The sequence below is a fragment of the Sapajus apella genome, unplaced genomic scaffold, assembly GCF_009761245.1.
Source record: "Sapajus apella isolate SASKATOON/1434 unplaced genomic scaffold, GSC_monkey_1.0 scaffold176, whole genome shotgun sequence".
NCBI lineage: Eukaryota > Metazoa > Chordata > Mammalia > Primates > Cebidae > Sapajus > Sapajus apella.
Genome location: NW_022437116.1, coordinates 1,131,764 through 1,150,765, shown reverse-complemented (window position 1 = coordinate 1,150,765; position 19,002 = coordinate 1,131,764). Strand labels below are relative to the sequence as shown.

General features: G+C 35.4%; 1 long non-coding RNA gene across 1 annotated transcript; it reads right to left on the bottom strand.

Annotated features, from left to right (window-relative positions):
- Window positions 1-1,062: 1,062 nt before the first annotated feature.
- On the bottom strand, window positions 1,063-18,635 carry LOC116542970. The gene is made up of 3 exons (XR_004265425.1): window positions 18,623-18,635; window positions 1,449-1,453; window positions 1,063-1,175 (listed from the first exon to the last, which is right to left on the bottom strand). It is a non-coding gene; the product is annotated as an uncharacterized LOC116542970 (long non-coding RNA).
- Window positions 18,636-19,002: the final 367 nt, after the last annotated feature.

Genomic DNA, 19,002 nt, shown 5'->3' with positions numbered 1-19,002 from the left:
TGATTTTTTAAGGATTTTTCATATCTCTATTTCTTTTGGTTCTGCTCTGATCTTGGTTATTTGTTGTTTTCTGCTAGATTTGGGGTTTGTTTGCTCTTGGTTCTCTAACTCTTTTAGTTGTGATGTTAGGAAGTCTGTTTGAGAGCTTTCTGGCTTTCTGAAGTGGGCATTTAGTGCTATAAATTTCCTTCTTAACACTGCTTTAGCTGCATTCCAGAAATTCTGAAATGTTGTCTCTTTGTTTTCATTGGTTTCAAATAACTTCTTGATTTCTGCCTTAATTTTATTATGTACCCAGAAGTCATTCAGTAACAGGTTGTTCAATGTCCATGGAGTTGTGTGGTTTTGAGTGAGTTTCTTAATCTTGAGTTCTTATTGGATTGTGCTGTAGTCTGAGAGGCTTATAATTTCAGTTCTTTTGCATTTGATTAGGAGTAATTTACTTCCAATTATGTGATCAGTTTTGGAGCAACTGCCATGTGGCACAGAGAAGAATGTACATTGTGTTGTTTTGTGTTGGAGGGCTCTGTAGATATCTATCAGTTCTACTTGATCCAGAGCCAAGTTCAAGTCCTGAATATCTTTGTTAAATTTGTTTAAATAATGTCTAATATTGACAATGGGGTAAAAGTCTCCCATTATTTTTGTGTGGGAATCTATGTCTCTTTGTAGGTTTCTAATAAATGGTTTTGTGAATCTGAGTGCTCCTGTATTTGGTGCATATGTATATAGTATAGTTAGATCTTCTTGTTGAATTGAGCCCTTTACCATTATGCAATGCCCTTTTTTGTATTTTTTGCCCTTTTTTGTATTTTTTGACCTTCGTTAGTTTAAAGTCAGTTTTGTCAGAAACTAGGATTACAAAACACTGCTTTTTTCTGTTTTCCACTTGATTGGCAAATTTGCCTCCATCCCTTTATTTTGAGCCTATATGTGTCTTTGCACATGAGATGGGTCTCTTGAATATACCACACCAATAGGTGTTGATTCTTCATCCAGCTTGATATTCTGTGTCAATTAACTGGGGCATTTAGACAATTTACATTTAAGGTTAATATTGTTATGCGTGAATTTGATCCTGTCATCATGATGATAGCTGATTATTTTGCAGACTTATTGATGTAGTTGCTTCATAATATCATTGGTCTTTGTACTTCAATGTGTTTTTGTAGTGGCTATAATGGTTTTCTTTTTTCCATATTTAGTGCTTCTTTCTGAAGCTTTTGTGAGGCAGGCCTGATGGTGACAAATTCCCTCAGCATTTGCTTATTTGAAAAGAATGTTATTTCTCCTTTACTTATGAAGCTTAGTTTGGCTGGTTTTGAAATTCCAGCTTGGAAATTCTTTTCTTTAAGAATGTTGAATATTGTCCCCCAATCTCTTCTGACTTGTAGTGTTTCTGCTGAGAGATCTGTTGTTAGTCTGACGGACTTCCATTTGTAGATAACCTGGCCTTTCTCTCTGCCTGCCCTAAACATTTTTCCTTTATTTTGACCTTGGAGAATCTGATGAATATATGTCTTGGGGTTGATCTTCTCATGAAGTATCTTACTGGGGTTTTCCAGATTTCCTGAATTTGAATGTTGACCTGGCTTGCTAGGTTGGGAATGCTCTCCTGGGTGATATCCTGATAACTTGGTTCCATTCTCCCCATTTTTTTCAGGTACCCCAATCAGTCATAGGCTCAGTCTTTTTACATAATCCTGTAGTTCCTGGAGGTTTTGTTCATTTCTTTTCATTCATTTTTCTTTAATCTTGTCTGCCTGTGTTATTTCACCAAGATAGTCATCAATCACTAAAATTCTTTCCTCCATTTGGTCTATTTGGTTATTGACGCATATGGTTGCACTGTGAAGTTCTCGTGTTGTGTTCTTCAGCTCCATCAGGTCATTAATGTTCCTCTCTAAACTGGTTATTTTGGTTAACAGCTCTTGTAATGTTTTATCACGGTGCTTAGCTTCTTTGCACTGAGTTAAAACATGCTCCTCTAGCTCAGCAAAATGTGTTATTACCCACTTTCTGGAGCCTACTTCTGTCAGTTCATCCATCTCAGCCTCAGCCCAGTTCCGTGCCCTTGCTGGAGAAGAGTTGCAACATTTGGAGGAGAAGAAGCATTATGGGTTTTTAAGTTTTAAGCGTTTTTTCATTGATCTTTCTTATCTTTGTGAGTTTATCTAGCTTTGATCTTTGAGGCTGCTGACCTTTGTTTGGGGCTTTTGTGGGGAATTTTTTCGTTGATACTGTTGTTGTTGCTTTCTGTCCATTTTTAACGATCAGGCCCCTCTTCTGTATGACTATTGTGGTTTGCTGAGGATCCACTCCAGACCCTATTTGCCTGGGTACCTCCCACACCTAGAGGTGTTAGTGGAGGCTGCAGAACAGCAAATATGGCTGCCTGCCCCTTCCTCTGGGAATTCTGTGCCAGAGAGGCACAAGTCTGATACCTGTGGGAACACTCCTGTATAAAATGTCTTTTGACCACTGTTGGGGATTCTCACCTAGGAGGCATGGAATCATGGACCCACTTAATGATAACACTCTGCCTGCCCCTTGGCAAGGGGGCTGTACTGTGCTGGGGGGCATTCCATCTATCTAGACTTCCTGGATTTCTCAGAGCCAGTAGAGTAAAAGACTAAGTCTGCTGATTCATGAAGACAGTAGCTGCCCTTCCCGACAGTGGCTCAGTCCGAGGGATATCAGAATTCTGTCCCTAAACCCCTGGCTGTAGTTGTTTAAATTCATACAAGGAGGCCCCACACAATGAGGAGGGATAAGGCAGTCTGGCCATGATCTGCCACACTCACTTTGCTGTGCTGTGTGGAATTCCTTCTGGGTCCACACCATCCACTATCCTTGGTACCAGCAGAAGAAAACAGCAAACTGGAGCTGTAATGATGGCTGCTTTCCCCACCACCCAGAACTCAGTCATCTTACGCAGCAGGCAGCCACAGTAATAACAGCTACCCTTCTCCCCAGGAACTCGGTAGTTAGGCAGTCACCAGCCAAGTGGCTGATGAGAATATGCATAGCTCTGTGCTTGGGACCCAAGACCCTGGAGGCATGGGCTCACAGGGGGATCACTCATCTGCAGGTTGCCCTGATCCATGGAAAAAGTGTGATTTTCAGGGTGGAATAGCACAATCAATCACCATCTACTTTGGCTGGAAGTAGGAGATATCCTTGCCCCATGTAGCTCCTGGGTGGGCCAGTGCTCCCTCATGCTTTTCCTTGCTCTCTGTGGATCGCACCAACCATCTAGTCCATCCCAGTGAAAGAACCTGAAAACCTCAGTTGCTGGTGCAGGATTTACTCACCACTTTAGTTCTTCTCAGTGGGAGCCTCCAACTGCAACTGTTACTAGTCCACCACATTGGCCAACATGTAATATTTCTAACCCATTGTAGGATCTAGTACTGAGTTGCAAAAGATATCACCAAAATAAAATCCACAGAAAAAGGAGGAAGAAAAAGAAGATAAAAAATAATCATAATCATACAATATGGAGAACAATACATGAAGGAAGGCAATGATACCAACTGGAGATGTTTTCTAATTATAAAAACATACTAATGAAAAAGAACAGAGACAAAATATGAACCTCTCCTCCACAGTTTAGTGTATTACAGTTCTGAGCATTTACACAATGAATTCTAGATAAGGAGGTGACTCTGGTCCTAACTCCATGAAACAACCTGAATTTATAGAGGGCACACAGGTTTCCAAGAAAGAAAATATAAGAGAAGGTTGTAGGCAGATTATTTGGGTTAAGAGATTGTAAATCCTGAAGGGATATATAGTTCAAATATTGAAGCACCTTGAGCATCTCTTAAATCATTCAGCCTTTCTGCTCTGCTGTTTTACCTAGTAAAGAGGTCTTTTTTTCTAAAATCTAAACAATGTGCATTCCTTTATCAGTCATGATAAAGGCTCCTAAGAAATGAAAAATAAATTTCAGCTTTTATAATTTCTTTCCAAATTAAACCTCTTGATTTATCTAAGATCAGAATGAAAGTGAGATTGAGGTGGAAATGCCACAGAAATTTAGAGTTCAAGAGATTTATTTTTCTCTATTCTTAGTACTTCTGAAGGATTAACAGAAACATTAATGTTTATTAAAAGTAAGAGAGAGAGTAGTGGGCAAGGGATAATATAAAAAAATTGTATTTCATATTTAGTTCGTTTAGTTCTCAAAGTGCTTTCAAAATACCTTACTTACAAAGTAATGAGTTAAGTGTTGGCAGCAGTGAGCACAGGTAAATTGAGATACTTTTTGTGCCTGACAATAAATTACACAAAGAATTGGAGATGAGAACTTACTTGATTTAAAGTGGGGGCATTGATAGGATGTAAAGTGTTGTTGCTGTTCTTCCTGTTGAGCAAACCTTTGTACAATACTTAGTACTTTATCAAATTATTTACAATAATTTTTGCTATTCTTTATAGAAAGAATGTATTAAAAATAAGCCAATATTAATCATCCAATTTTCCAGATAAGGACACCAGGGTACTTAAAACATTTAAGTACTTGTTACATGAATCATTCATTTACAAAAAGCTTTTTGAGAGCAATTCACACATATATGAAGAAGTGCCAATTAAGAGTTATTTTTATTTCTTTTATTTATTTATTTTTTTGAGATGGCATTTTGCTCTTGTTGCCCTAGCTGGAGTGCAGTGGACGCTTGTGAAGTCTGACTTAAAAATAATCCCCTGAGGAGCACTACACACTGGGGTCAGTTGGGGGGAAATGGGGGAGGGACAGTGAGGGGTGGGGAGCTGGGGAGAGATAGCAAGGGGAGAAATGCCAGATGTAGGTGAAGGGGAGGAAGGCAGCAAATCACACTGCTATGTGTGTGCCTATGCAACAATTTTGCATGTTCTTCACATGTACCCCAAAACCTAAAATGCAATAAAATAAATGGGGGAAAAAAAGAGTATCTCCTAAAATAGACCCAGAGAAGGAAATGTAATCCTCTCATTAAATTGTCCACTTGAAGATGCTATTTTAAGTGTCAATATTGCATTCACTCTTTGTGAAATATTGACTATATTTTTCTCCCTTCGTTCATTAAAAGAACAAAATAAAAAAGAAAAAAATAATAATCCCCTGAACGGATAGTTCCTTCCTTCTCAACCCAAAGGATGGAAATCATAAAGGACAAGTAAATGAGCAAGGGCTACCCATTCTACTCAGTCCAACCTTTACCTTCAGTCATTTCTACTTTCCCTCAGTATGCACTGCCAGACATTAGAACTTGTTTTTTGATGCATACTTGCAGGGATATTTTAGTTATTAATGGGATTGCATTTGAAATTTCATTGATCCCCAAAAGAGAAGTGTTATGTTTTGGTGAGTAAAATTTTAGATGAAAATTATCTACTACACCACACCAGCAGGAATTGCTATACTCACTCTATTTGCAGTGAGAAGATATACTGTAACACCATCTAACTGGGACATCAGAGGGTTTCCATTGCTATAGTATTTTGCTCAATTAATATTCTTATAGCAGGGATAACAGTTACCAACAAAAAAGGAAGCATGGAAGTTTTACTATCACTGAGGCTGCTAGGACTTTTTATTGGGTTTGGTACCATGTCACACCCTGGCTATGCAAAGAAGGTTATAAAGGAAAGAGATTTTATATAGAAAAGGATCCTGTACGGTAAATAATTATCCTAAAGAAAATAGTTGGTTGTTTAATAGAGATGTTTTCTGCCAACATAAATCAATCTTCACTTGAACCTTGGCCTAGTTAAAGATAAAGTTCAGGGACAGGTTTTCAGCAGGGGATTCACATAATTACATAGCCAAGAGTAAAAGCACTTGACAAATTATCACATAATTCATTAGCAGCTAGTGTTCTGATAAACAAGAGCCAGTTGTTTGTCCTCAGGATATTTACCTGTAATTGAGGTTGTGTAGCATCACTAATACAGCTGTTGCATTTTTCACATGTGCACAGAGCATCTGCACATTTCAGTTACAATGATAAATTGCGGTTAAATGAAAAAAAAGATGACAGGGAAAGAGAGAGAAGGAGGAGGAGGAAGAAGAGGAAAGGGAAAAGGAGGAGGAGAAGAGGAAGAAAAGGAGGAAAAGGAAGAGGAGGAAAAGAAGGAAGAATAAGAAAAAAGTAGCAGCCAGAGACAGAAGGAGAAGAGAGAAAGGGGAAGGGAACACAAGGAAAGAGAAGAAATTATAGTGTAGCAATTTGCACTCTCATATTTCTGTGAACAGGCTTTTGGGTGGCCTTCATGATACTTGCCTTCCAGTGTTCATGACCTCATATAATCCCCTCTCTTGGAGCATGAGTGGAACTAGTGACATTTGTCTAACAAACAGAATATAACAAAGATGATAGGATTCTGTCTTGCTAGCAGACTCACTTTAGAATCTTATTCTAGAAACCATGAGTCATACAACCAAAGCACAATAAATTTTACCAACCACCTGAGGAATCTTAGAAGTAGAGCCTTCCTTAGTCGAAACTCCAGATGAAATTCCAGTCCTAATACCTCAAAATAGCCTTGCAGAGGACTCATAAGCCGTGCCTAGATTCCTAACAGTCATATATGAGATAATAAACCTATGTTTTATAAACCATTACTTTTGTGGTAATTTTTTTTTTTTGCCATTTGGAAAACTAATGCATTTTCTAAGAACATGAACAAGTACCCAAAATTAGCTTTTCTCTAAATAAATTTAAAAATTTGGTATAATATTTTGAAATGTTCATACCCCTTCCACAATTGAGGTATGAATACCAGCTAGTGATAATTTAAATATTTATTTTCCTCAAAGAAATCTTATACTTAGAAAAATTAAAAATCAGTTTTTCTTTACAAATTTGTGTAAAGAAAGAAAAACAGTTTTTACTTCTGTCCATAGGCATCAATTCACAGTAATTTAAAAAGTTGTGCATCTAAAGCATTACATGCTAAATGTTCAGATACTTACTGTCACTATTAATATGATTTAAATAGAATCATAAATTTAATATAAAAAGAAAGGGTGGCCAGGCGTGGTGGCTCAGTTCATGTCTGTAATCCCAGGACTTTGGGAGTCTGAGGCAGGCGGATCAGGAGGTCAAAAGATCGAGACCATTTTGGCTAACATGATGAAACCCCATCTCTACTAAAAATACAAAAAGTTAGTTGGACATGGTGGCACATGCCCGTAGTCCCAGTTACTTGGGAGGCTGAGGCAGGAGAATTGTTTAAACCTGGGAGGTGGAGGTTCCAGTGAACTGAGATGGCACCACTGCACTCCAGCCTGGGCAACAGAGTGAGACGCCTTCTAAAAAAAAAAAAAAAAAAAAAAAAAAAAAAAAAAAAAAAAGGACCTTTGAGATATTTAATCTGAATAATTCTTTTCAGAAATGAAACCTTTGAAGCCCAGAGAAGTGAAGTAAGTAAGGTAACATAGCTAGTTAGTGGCAGACCAAGTGTTAAGAACCTTGGATACCTTTTTCACCATTCTATTCTTACTCCTAATAATTGTACTGCTATTCTAAAATAATGTATAACACATTCAAATGATAATTTATTCAGACAATAGCTAAATGTTTAATTCTACAGGTTAGAATTATAGCTGCCTACTACATTTGGGATTTTCTTTTTATATGACTAGAAATGGTGCGTTGTTACATTTACAACATCATAAAATCTCTTTTCCTATCACATTGTCTTTCTACGTTAGTTCCAAAGTGGTGGATGTCAATCCACTTTTGCTTTTAGTGATTTGAGGCAGAGTCACATATAATTCTTGTTGAAAGGCAATATTTGAATTGTGTAGTGGGATATTTTACTATATTGATTAAATAATGCCGTTTCTCTTAGTGTATCCTAAGTTGTTGAGTCAATACTGAAACACAATGATTCTCATAGTTGCAATTGGCCCAAAATGATTCTATAACAATCTGCCATATATTAAAGACCATCTGGTACCACATTCTATAACATTTGATTTGGATTTTCTGAAGATAATTTTTATTTTTTTTTCTCCAAAAAGTGAGTTTGCTGGTCATCTTATTTTCATTCTAGAGCATCTTGAAGTAACTAAGTCAGCAAATACTTGTTAGTCATAGTTTCCATAAATGAAACAATCTGATTAAGATAACCTTTCAAACTGTAATATTTGAATGACAAATAATACCTTTTAAGATGTTCTAGTGAAAAAAACTGATGGGACAATATTATGCTATCCACATTTAAAAATCAAGCTGCCAGCCTGAAGCTTATTTTTTCTTTATAAATTTATGTTTCCCAGTAAATGCTTCAGTACTCTATAGCCTTGAATCCCTCCTAGGGAAGGAAACAAAAGGAAAGAAAAAAAGAGAAAAGCAGAGGGAGAGATAATAATACACTCAGAAGAGAGTGGTAGAGTATCACTACCAAGTGCATTGTATAATCCAAACTTCCACACCTACATCTGGGTTGTACATAGTATGTTCTTAAACACATACACGTTTGATTAGACCCTTTTGAACAATTAACAGAAATAAACTAAGGGCGTTTATATAGAGTATATCACATCTTGGTATTAATCCTTTAGTAAGTATGGTACCCTCAAAAATGCCAAATTGTTCATTATTGTCTTTGTGTAGTTTACAAGACAGCAAGGCACTGCAGTGTACATATGTGCCAGGCAATAACCAGCCTGTGGCTTGGGAGCTGATTCAAATGGTCCAGATCATTCCCATGTTCTAGGATGGTTCAGAAATGAAGACCCTTTATTAATGTTTTGTCATTACTTAGGAACTATATGACTGAGTTCAATCATTTTCATTTCCACTTCAGTTTCCCCAAATATAGTATAGATAATAAATATGCTGTAGTAGTCCAGTGTTGTAAAAGCTGTTAAATTAATGCTCTTAAACAATATTTAAAATGACATCTCTATTAAGCTGGCATGAACTATGTTTCTAAATTGCTTTTAATATAATAATGTTTGCAGTTTACAATGCTGTAAGTGCAGTTTGGCAGTGGAATGTACATGAGTATTTCATCCAGCAAAGGCCATGATTCTGTAATTATAAATAGACCTGTTCCAACAGAAGTAGACAGATGCTTGTGTTTCAAAGCAAATGCTATAAAGCAAGAGTTGCTGATTAAAGGCTTAAGACAAAGCAGGGGTATATCAGGGGTGAGGGGTTGTTATCTAGAGGAAGTCACTTTTGCAAGCACCTGGAAAGTTGAAAAGGCAGCACTAGTGTTAGTCCTAGCTGTGACAGACTGTGTTACCTCTGTAGCCCTCAATTGACCGTTCACTTCTCTTGTGACACTTCAATTTTGGAAAAGAGCTTCTGTCTTTTGTTCCAAGCCCAAGTAAACAACAAAACCCTAATAAAATAGCACAGAGATTACCAAGGAGCTTAAGCAGGCTGTGTGCTGTATGTTTCACCAAAAGTAATTTAATTAGTTAATGCAATATTTCTCTTATCTTTCATCCACATCATCATATGATATTTATTGGGTATCATGTCACCAAGATGAAATGACTTGCATCAAAATGAAGTTAAGAGTAAATATTCTCTTTCTCCTTGTGTGTACTTCTACTGAACTCTAAGTAGTCCGAAATTTTCACTGCTCCATCCATAGTGACTTCTCCATCTGTTGACAGTGGCTGTTAAAGACCTGTGCTTCACTGCTCACCACTTTCTGAGTTAAATGTTTGTTTCTCTTTCTCCCCATGCTTGATTTGATGAAGGTTATAGTATACATGTAGTCAGAACACAGCAAGATTTTACCTTATGGTAATTTGCCATAAGACTAAATTTTTACCAGTATACTTAAAAGGGCCTCTCTTGAGAATAGGTCAAGGTCTAAAACGAGTGTCAGAAATATTGATACAACCTCCATTTTGCAGAGGTGGAAAATGAGGCTATAGGTGGAAGTGCAAATATTCTATAGCTTTGGAAAAAGAAAGATACTATTTGAACCTGTTAAATGGTCACTAACAAATCCAGTCACAATGAGTTTGTATTTGAACAAAAGCCACTGCCTTGATAAGGAATGTAAATTGCAACAGAGCTATAATTACTCAGTATTTTCTTGCTTTGCCAATAATGGAATCATTTGAAATAAGAAAATTTAACATCATCTCACAATAATGTCTTTCTAAAATTAAATGTTTCAAATACTACTGGGTTAATAATAAATGTAAACTACATCTTTTTCCTGTATATAATAATTCATGCAATAAAATGTATATGAAATTAGTTCATAATAGTGAATGAAAAGGTAAATATTTCAGAAGGAAAGAAATGTGTTATTTGAGTACTTTATGTTAATTTACCAGTGACTTTCGTAGTTTGTATTTAGCCAGAGGAAAATTAGATGGATACAGATCACGTTTTAGAGAAATGAAAAACATTATTTTTAGAAGTAAAAAAAGTTGTTACACATTTGCTTTGTATCTTTGTTTATATTCTGCTCCAATCACAGGATTTCTTTGCTCCATTATAAATTTATTTTCTCTAGAACCGAAAAGCGACCTGGCATAGAGTTTATGATGTGTTTTCAGGATTGTCTGAACAAATTTTATCCTTTGAAAATGCCTCTGATTGTCTACAGTTTTCTTCAAAAGTGCAATTCAATCTGATGTAGACTTGGAAAGTTTCTTAACAAAACTTGAGTATTTTTTTCTCCTTAGTCTATATAGGCAGATTAAAACATTTTTTTCAACTAGCCTAGGTAGCCCAAGGCACTATCTATATTGAATTGCATAATTTTTTCTTTTTATACAATATATCCAAATAACATAAGCATTTGGCATTAGAAATTATATCAGAATAAATTCCTATAGAACTAATAGAACTAATATATCACTGATACTGTAAGCAACCATGTACAATTATATCCCTACCTATCTCCACCTCTTTTAGAATGCAGCTCAAGCCTGTCCTTTCTACTTTTTCTTATTATCTTTCATCTTCCACTCCTACTTTTATTTAACCAAACTTTTATTGCACATCTTTGCAAAGTGCTCAGTGTTGCAATTTGTTTGAAAGAGACCATAACCAAAAACATTGTAGCTATATTTACACACTACTGTTCATCTCAAAAGATCCTAAATAACTTTACAGGCTATGTAATGAGACAAAATCTGCAATCAGTTTATGCACACATTTCCCATTAAATTCACTGGGAATTCTGTGTAAAAAAAAAAAAAAAAAAAAAAGATGATTACAGTACCACATCTTCTGAATACACACTTTAATCATGTCACTCTCTACTGAAATGTAGTCACCTCTGGGTGTGGACCCAGAAGCTATTTGAAAGGACAATGCAGCACTCCACAAGTTTAGACTAGGAAATGAGACTGCAGCTATTTAAAATAGTATGGAGGAGGTGTTTGTTTAGCTATAGTTTGATTCATAAATACACACAATGCTCTATATGGCCTCTGGGCTTATATACAACATTTATCAAAAATTTCAATCACTATTCCACAAAAGGGAGGGAGGGAGTTGGGTGAACATAGTGATCCACTTTACAGCTGAGCTCATGTGTAAATAAATAAATTCTTTATGGGGTGATTTAATTCTTACCTTCCTGAGTAAGCGAGGTCAAAGTAAAGAATAATGAGAAAATTGATTAAAACACCAATTGAAAAGAGAAAGGAGAAAGGATATTCTAACATTTGACTCTCAAAATAATTTGTGGTGAGAATAAGTAGTCAGGAGAAGTAATCTCTGAGGGAACCCTCAACAAGGCCTCAAAATATAGTCTTAGGTGATCTGAATAATTAGAATAATTAGGGTATTTCCTTTGCATCAGTCTTCCACCATCCTCCAAACTATAGTATTCTTCCAGTTTTGATATTCTCTTATCCCATATACAGCAAATAATAAACACACCAATTGTCTATGTAAAGAAACACAGGTTGATATATGGTCTTCTGCCCTTCTCCTTTCATAATCCGTGAAGAAACTGCCTTCTATGTCTTCCCATTTTGAGTTGGTTTTGTAAGACTACCTTCCGATGCCCTTCAAATTACGCTCCTTTCCAGTGTAACCACAATGCCCCCCCGCCACATACAAAAAATCACTGATGTAAGTGAAAATAAATTGCTCCTTACAATTCTGCAAGGCTAACAGGTAGAATAATCAAAGCAGAAAGAACATAACTGATTCATCTTAAATCACACAGCTCAATAATGACAGATCCAGGACTCAAGCTCCTAACACGTACTTAATTTAATCAACCTCCTATAACAGAACATTATCTTATTTGTATCTAATCAGTATGGGTTATTAAATTTTATCTAAAATGTGAATCTAAACTAAGTTTCTACCCAATTTAAGAACTTCCTATAAACTTTTATTTTTCATTGTTTTTATTGAGGTACAATGCACATAACATAAAATAAACCATTAACCATTTTAAAGTATACAATTCAGCGACATTTAGTACATTCTCAATGTTGTGTTGCCATCACCTCTTAGTTCCAAAATGTTTTCATTTCTCAAAAAAGAAACCCCATATCCATTAAGCAGTCATTCCCCATTCATTCCTACCCCTAGCCCTCTGCAATTACTAATTTACTTTCTGTCTTCATAGATTTACATATTCTGGATATTTCCTATAAATTGAAACACACAACACGTGACCCTTTATGGTTGGCTTTCTTCACCTTAGCATACACTTCTCAAGTTTAACCCATGTTGCAGCATATACCGATATTTTGTTCTTTTTTCTAATGAGTTATATGGATATACCACATTACATTTGTTCATTCATCAGTTGATGAACATTTGGATTGTTTCCACTTTTTGGCTATTATGAATAATGCTGCTAAGAACATGCATGTATGGGTTTCTGTGAGGATATATTTTCAAATCTCTTGAGTGCTTACCTAACAGTGAGATTGCTGTGTCATATAGTAATTAACTTAATGAGGAACCCTCACACAGTTTTCCACAGTGGTTGCACCATTTTATATTTCCACCAGTAATGTATGAGGGTTCCAATTTCTCCACATCCTTGTCAATATTTGCTCTTCTGTTAATTATTATTATAGACATCTATTGAGTGTGATGTAATATTCAGTGATTTAATTTGCATTTCCCTAATGAATAATTCCTATGGGCTTCTTTATATGTGCTTGTTGGCTGTTTGTCTCCTTTAGAGAAATGTCAAATCAAACCTCTTGACTGTTTTTTCTTTTTTTTATTGTACTTTAGTTTCTGGGGTACATGTGCAGATCATACAGGATTGTTGCATAGGTACACACATGGCAATGTGGTTTGCTGCCTCCATCCCCCAGTTACCTACATCTGGCATTTCTCCCCATGTTATCCAACCCCAACCTCCCCACCCCATACTGTCCCTTCCTTGCCCCCCCCAACAGACCCCAGTGTGTGATGCTCACCTCTCTGTGTCCATGTGTTCTCATTGTTCAACACCCACCTATGAGTGAGAACATGCGGTGTTTGATTTTCTGTTCTTGTGTCAGTTTGCTGAGAATGATGATTTCCAGATTCATCCATGTCCCTACAAAAGACACTAACTCATCGTTTCTTATGGCTGCATAGTATTCCAGGGTGTATATGTGTCACATTTTCCTTGTCCAGTCTATCATCGATGGGCATTTGGATTGGTTCCAGGTCTTTGCTATTGTAAACAGTGCTGCTATGAACATACGTGTGCATGTGTCCTTATAATAGAATGATTTATAATCCTTTGGGTATATACCCAGTAATGGGATTGCTGGGTCAAATGGAATTTCTATTTCTAGGTCCTTGAGGAAGTGCCACACTGTCTTCCACAATGGTTAAACTAGTTTACACTCCCACCAACAGTGTAAAAGTGTTCCTATTTCTCCATATCCTCTCCAGCATCTGTTGTCTCCAAATTTTTTAATGATCACCATTCTAGCTGGCGTGAGGTTAGAATCAATGTGGTTTTGATTTGCATTTCTCTAATAATCAGTGATGATGAGCATTTTTTCATATGTTTGTTGGCCTCATATATGTCTTCTTTTGAAAAGTGTCTGTTCATACACTTCTCCCACTTTTGGATGGGTTTGTTTGTTTTTTTCTTATAAACCTGTTTTAGTTCTTTGTAGATTCTGGATATTAGCCCTTTGTCAGATGGGTAGATTGCAAAAAATTTTTTCCCATTCCGTTGGTTGCCAGTTCACTCTAATGATTGTTTCTTTTGCTGAACTGAAGCTCTGGAGTTTAATTAGGTCCCATTTGTCTATTTTGGCTTTTGTTGCCAATGCTTTTGGTGTTGTTTTTTAATTGGATTGTCATCTGTCTTTTTATTGTTGAGTAGTTAGTTTCTTATATATTCTGTATACTAGATTTGATTGGCAAATATTTTCTTACATTCAGTAGGTCATCTTTTCACTTCTTAATAGTGTCCTTTGATAAAAAGTTGTTTTCCCCTTAAATTTTACCTATAACCATGTTTTCTGAAATTTGTTCATAGCATTTTGACTGCTCCAAGCACTGTTCCAAGTTTTACTTTTGTAGCAACTTTTATTGGTTTCTTTCACAAATATGAGTATAATTGTACATCACTATTGTCTACATTCATCTGACAGATGGGTTTTATTCTGTTATACTTTTACTAAAGTTATATGTTATGATAAAATGAACAAATGAATTATTTGAGTTCCTTTATCATTCTGTTTCAATTAAACAGCTGACAATTGTTTACCATAAAATTGCTGTAAAACTAGATAAAATCAGAATATTATCGTACTTTTTAAAAAAATGTTTTCTCTTTTAAATCATGGTGCCTTTTCCCCCTGCGTTATGTGATAAGGACTTAATTTGTATGTCTGTTTAGAAAATAAATTATTCCTATTTTTATTTCAGTTTTACAGAATGGCCTCTGTTTTCCTGCACTGCATTTAATATCTTCTTTAAAAACATGTTCCTTAATTAATATGTGCTTGCTTAAGAATTTAATTTTGCCTCATGTTATCTAGTATTTTTTAATTCCAGAGAATCTTTTGAAGTCTTTAAATTTAACTTAGATTTTCTTGAGAATATAAATAATTGTTTTTATTTTTTAATGTTCTCAAAATGTCTGCTTTGATGCAGTTGCCTAAAATATTAACATTACATAGAAGGTAGTAGAAACCTTCCTGCAAAAAGAAAATGATAGGTGCTATTCTCAAATAATTGCAAATAATAGAAGAAATATAATAACTTTTCTGTCATTGCACAGATTTTCTAACCAGCAGGGTAAACAGGTCACTTTTACTTGGATCCAAATTATATAGCCAATAAAAACAGGGAGCATAGGCATATGCAGTAAGAGATACTGATATCTCCTAATTAAAAAATCTAAAATCTATACAGAATTAAAGAAAGAGCATTCATCATTTTTAAGGTGACAATCACACAGAGAATACAATATTCCCTCTGTGCATTCTAAAAGTCGATTTAAAATATAAAGATAGTTATTTAGTGGTCTTTATAGCTAATAACAAAAATTATAGAAAAAAGGGAAGGAATAAAAGAATTGGTCATGGTACAAGTTATAACTAATGTTATAACTACTGTGAGTCTGGGACCAAGTATGTAAGTATTAGGCAAATGAAGGCCTCATTAAGTCCAAATGTAAAACAGTATCCTGTAACGCTGTATTTTCAGCAATTGAGGCATTATTTAGTTAGGGCAAGAGAACTAATGCCTAGCAATGTCGTAGGCAGCAGAGAAATTGTAAACAATGGCTGAAAGAAGACTAGGAGGAGAGGGCTAAGGCCAATTTTCAGTTACCAGAGAAATAATTTGCATGAGTGAAGGATTTTGTTCATTAATTATTAGTCATGTTGTAGCTCTGTGCTTATATACCTCTAGCAGCAAAATAAGATAAAGTTAGAAATAATCATATTAAGGTAAGATTTTAGATCAGAACTCTGCATTAAGTAAACATTCTTAAAAGGAGAAAATTATTCACTGCAAATATTCCTGATCTCAAAGAAAAAGGGTCAGATTGTTGTGATAATTTGTTTTTTAATATACTTTATTTTTACAGAAGTTGTAGATTCACAACAATATTGAGTAGAGAGTACAGAGATTTCCCTTATGCTCTCTGTTCCCACATGCATAGCCTCCCCACTATTAACATCCCACAGCAGAGTGGTAAGTTTGTTACAGTCCATGAACCCACATTGCCACATTATCACACAACATCAGTAGTTTACATTAGAGCTCACCCTTGGTGTTGTAAGTCTGATTCGTTTGCACAAATGTATCATGACATGTATCCACCATTGTAGTATCATACAGAGCAGTTTTACTACTATGAAGAATACTCTGCGATTGGCTGATTCATTCTTCCCACCTCCCTAATCCTTAGCAAACTCTGATATTTTTTACTGTCTCCATAGTTTTGCTTTTTCCAGAATGTTATATAGTTGGAATCATACAGTATGTAGCCTTTTCAGATTGGCTTCTTTCACTTACTAATATGTATTTAAGTTTTCTCTATGTCACCTCATGTCTCCATAGCGCATTTCCTTTTAGCAGTGACTAATTTTCCATTGTCTGGATATTCCAAAGTTTATCCATTCACTTACCAAAGAGCATCTTAGTTGCTTACAAGTTTTGGTTATTATGAATAAGGCTGCTATAAACATGTGTGTATATGTGTTTTGTGTGAATATAAGTTTTTAACTCTTTTGGATAAATACCAAGGAGTGTGATTGCTGGATCCTAGTTTAGTTTTGTAAAAAAAAAAAAAAAAAAAAAAAAAAAAAAAAAAAAAAAAAAAAAAAACTTAATAATAAAGTACATCAATCTTAATGGTTTTGGTTTTTTTTTTTTAACAAAACAGCTTTTGTTTCATTGATTTACTGTAGTGTTTTTTGTTTTGTTTTATTGATTTCTGCTCTTAATTTTATTATTTCTTTCCTTCAGCTTTTTGTGGATTTAGTTTGCTCTTCTGTTTTGGGGTTCTTGAGGTAACAGCTAAGAATATCAATTTGAGACCTTTCCACTTTTCTCATGTGTGAACTGCATTAAGTGACCTAAACACACCAATTAAAAGGCAGAGATTGGCAAACAGATTAACATGACCTGATTATAAGCTGCCATTGTATTTTTTGTGTCATATTCATTCTCTATGTTCTTACATTGTTTTATTTGGTCTTGCCTTCCTTGTGAGTGACTTGAATATTTTTTTGCATTCCATTTTATTTATCTATAGTGTTTTTCAGTGTCTTTTTGTATAACTTTTTAGTGGATACCCCAGGTATTAAATTACACACATCCACACCCACCCACACCCACCCAAACCCACATGCACAAACACGTGAAGATATTTTCATCCTGAAGAATATTTTGGTGGGTGTAAGATTAGATATTGACAGTGCTTTTCTTCTGGCATCTGAAAAAATGTTTTAGCAATTCTTTGTGGTCTCTACAGTTTCGCCATGTTTTTCAAATTGCATTTCCATTATAAGTTGTTTTTACTCATTTCAGTTCAATTACAACCTGTCTTGGGCTGGATTTCCTGAGATGTATTCTCTTTGAAATTCACTTGCCTTTTCAAATATGCAGGTTTCTGTCACTTGTCAAATTTGAGAAATTTTCAAGCACTATTTCTTCAAGTCCTTTTTTAGCCCTCTCTTTCTCATCTCCTTTCAAAACTCAAATTATGTGAATGTTAAACCCTTTGTTACAATTCCTCAGGTACCTGATGTTCTGTTTTTTTATGTGTAATTTGTTTTCTCTTTCTTGTTCAGATTGAGTAATTTCTATTGTTCTGTGTCCCGTTTCACTGATTCTCCCATTCCTTTTATTCTGCCATTGAATCCATTCACTGTGGTTTTAATTTCAGTTACTGTATTTTTAATTCTAAATTCTCTATTTGCTTCTTTATTTCTTCTCCTTCTTTACTGAGACTTTCTATTTCTTTGCTAAGGCTTTTTAGTTTTTCCATTGGTTTCAGGAACATTTATAATTACTCACTGAAGCATTTTGATGACTGTTGCTTGAAATCTTTGTCAGATATTTCTAACATATCTGTTATCATGATGTTTGCATCACTTGATTGACTTTTTCATTAATATTGTTATCTTTCAGTTTCTTTATATTTTTTTGTTGTAATTTGGTTATTTTAATGTATCTCATTTTGACACATATCCTTTTTAGGCCTTTAGTTTTAATTGGCTTATTCTGATATTGCTCCATCAGGGGACATTAAGGCCACCACCTCATTACTGCCAATTGGAGGTAGAAGTCCAAGTTCCTTCCTTGGCTTTCATTGACATTTGAGGTTCCTCATTCAGCTTAGCAGAGGTGAGAGTTCTAGCCTTGTATGACCTCCACTGAACAGCAGAGGTGATCTCATTACAGCTTGCACCCATAGTAAATGTCCTAAACTTTTACTGAAAGCATTACAATGGAAAGAGGCTATGATACCTAGTTACCTTTTGTGGGTTTAGAAGCCAGGTTTCTCACATAGTGGCCACTGACACCATGGAGAGAAGCTTATTGGTTTCCAAAAGCAAGGAAAGTCCTAGCTTGCTATTTGACTTTCTCTGACATCAATTACCCCAGCAGAGGTGTTCTGGTGCCTCATTACAGCCTTGTGAGGGTAGAAGTTTAGGCCCCCCCAACTCAGCCTCTGCTGGTTTGGGTATGAGTAGGACAACAGTTTTTCCTGGGGAATTTGGATAAAATAAATAAGGTTTTTTTCCCCTAAAAGTTTAGTATTGTTTATTGTCCCTTTGCTGATCCTTTAGCTGGAGAGAATTAACTTTTGATGCGACTCATTTTGTCAGTGTCCTTTGATATTTCTTGTTTGCAAGCTTATTCTGATGGTAGCTTGAGATATATGAAGAAATAAGAAAATCCAGTGAACTTACCATTATGTCATTCCTTGGGTTCTGAATTGCTTAGCTGAACTGTCTTCTTGTCACCTTTCAGAGTCCTCTTGTTTGTTTTATATAGAATTTTTAGTTTTTACTTTTCTTAGCAGGAAGAATAGGGAAAAGTATGTCTACTCCCTCTTTGCGTAAGTGGAAGTCTA